The sequence below is a fragment of the Mus musculus genome, chromosome 7 (assembly GCF_000001635.26).
Source record: "Mus musculus strain C57BL/6J chromosome 7, GRCm38.p6 C57BL/6J".
Taxonomy (NCBI): Eukaryota; Metazoa; Chordata; class Mammalia; order Rodentia; family Muridae; genus Mus; species Mus musculus.
The window spans coordinates 32,386,735-32,389,233 of record NC_000073.6 but is presented as its reverse complement, the minus strand read 5'-3'; the positions used below and the strand labels follow the sequence as shown (position 1 = coordinate 32,389,233).

At 41.0% G+C, this 2,499-nt stretch overlaps 1 pseudogene; it reads right to left on the bottom strand.

Moving 5' to 3' along the window:
- Rpl23a-ps11 (ribosomal protein L23A, pseudogene 11) lies at window positions 240–767 on the bottom strand (annotated as a pseudogene).

Below are 2,499 nucleotides of genomic sequence, written 5' to 3'. Positions count from 1 at the left end.
CTTCTTATATTGGTGTAGCTATTTCTCTTATGGTGGGTTACATTCCAGGGGTATTAGCCTATCTTAAGGACAATACATACATACATACATACATACATACATACACACACACACACACATATATATATATCTTGTGCTAGGTTAACCTGTCCCAGTGTTCCCATGGAGCCCACATTGAAAGAACCCAATTGCTTAAGATAGCATTGATATCTTACATTTCTATTATTTCTCCCTTCTTTTTTATGATGAAAAAAGTGTATATTTAGAATTAGCCATCTAGACTCAGTTTAGATGACCCTAATCTTGTTGGAAACATCTAGAGCATCATAATCAGGAGCTAATCGAACATATGTCTTCTTCTCTCTGTTAGGCCTTGTCAGGGTATGGACTTTGGCCACATCAATATCATAGAGTTTCTCCAAGGCCTCTTTGATCTGGTGCTTGTTGGTCTTGACATTCACAATGAACACAAGTGTGTTGTTATCCTTTAATTTCTTCATGGCTGACTCCATGGTCAGTGGCAATTTGATAACAGCATAGTGGTCAAGCTTGTTTCTCCTGGGCTCACTATTTTGAGGATATTTTGGCTTTCTCAGAACCACAGGGACTTGGGCTGCCAGAAGGTGGGTGATGTTCTGATCTTCTTTTTGTGGCTGTGGATGCATTTCAGCACTGCATTCTTAGCTTTCAAGGCCTTTGCTTTAGCTTCATCTTTGGGAAGGGCCAGGTCTTCCTTCTTCGCTTTTGGTGCCATCTTCGTGAAAAGGTTATTTCTCTGTTTTTAAAATACATTTAGAGTAATTTTTATTTATTTCTTGATTCTATGGAGTTTAATATGTCTGTGGATATATTGCGGATGTCAAGGCCAGCAAACAGCAGATCAAAGAGGCTGTGGAGAAACTCTATGACATTGATGTGGCCAAATGCCATACCCTGAGAAGGCCTGACAGAGAGAAGAATGTGTATGTTTGCTTAGCTCCTGGTTATGATGAGATTGTGGTTATGATTATTATGATAAGATGGCATTGAAATCTCACATTTCCATTTATTTTATATATATATATATATATATATTTCATTTTGGAAGACATGTAGCCTTGTTTTTATCCTCTGATCAGCAGGAATTTGCCTGCTTCATTTCCCTGCAAGTTATTTAGTATCTTTGGAATTAAGCAGCATCTCTAAGAAAGCAGAGAGGCATTGAGAGAACTTAGGTGGCAGAACAAGCCTGCACATTAGCATGCTGTTTAGTTAGTTTTTGTGTAGCCTCCAACAATTATGAAGCCAGCTGAGTCAGAACTTGACCTTGCTGCCACTAAGGAGATTATCTAGGGTAGAGCCTTCCTCTCTAGATCACTCTATTGTTCAGCCACTGTTGCTGTTCCTCTCAAGATACTGCTACCTGCTGAGAGGCCCAGGGATCTATTCCAGAGACTATGCCCTATCCTGGATGTCATCACCTGCATCTGGTTCCAGGCTCCAAAGATGAATTGGTGGGAATGGACTTTCCTTCCTCTTTTAAAAAGCATGTCCGGCCCTTCTGGTCAGACCCAGCACCGAGTCACCTAGGGTGTGGAGTTGGTAGACACCTCCAAGGTCCCCAGAGCTCTCTCCATTGGATCTTAGGACCTCTGGTGAGTGGAACAGAACTTCTGCCAGGAGGCAGGTTTGAATGCCAAATATCTGGGCACCTTCCCTAAAAGAGGAGACCTAGCCTGCAGAGAGTACTCTGACCACTGAAACTCAGGAGAGAGCTAGTCACCCATGTCTGCTGATAGAGGCTAAAAGAATCACGAGAGGAACAAGCTCTAACCAGAGACAACTATAAGAACTAACTCCAGAGAATACTATATGGCAAAAGGCAAACATAAGAATCTTACTAACAGGAACAAAGACCACTCTCAATAATCAGAATGCAGCACTCCCACCTCACCTAGTCCTGGGCACCCCAACACACCCGAAAACCTAGACACAGATTTAAAAGCAGAACTCATGATGATGGTAGAGGACATCAAGAAGGACTTTCATAACACACTTAAAGAAATACAGGACAACACTGCTAAAGAGTTACAAGTCCTTAAAGAAAAACAGGAAAACAGATCCAAACAGGTGATGGAAACGAACAAAACCATACTAGACCTCAAAAGGGAAGTAGACACAATAAAGAAAACCCAAAATTAGGCAACGGTAGAGATAGAAACCCTAGGAAAGAAATCTGAAACCATAGATTCAAGCATCAGCAACAGAATACAAGAAATGGAAGAGAAAATCTCAGGTGCAAAAGACTCCATAGAGAACATCAGAACTCCTCAACCTCATAAACAGCTTCGTTGAAGTGGCTGGATATAAAATTAACTCAAACAAGTGAATGGTCTTTCTGTACACAAAGGATAAACAGGCTGAGAAAGAAATTAGGGATACAACACCCATGTCAATAGTCACAAATAATATAGAATACCTTGGCGTGACTCTAACAAAGGAAGTGGAAGATCTGTAGGA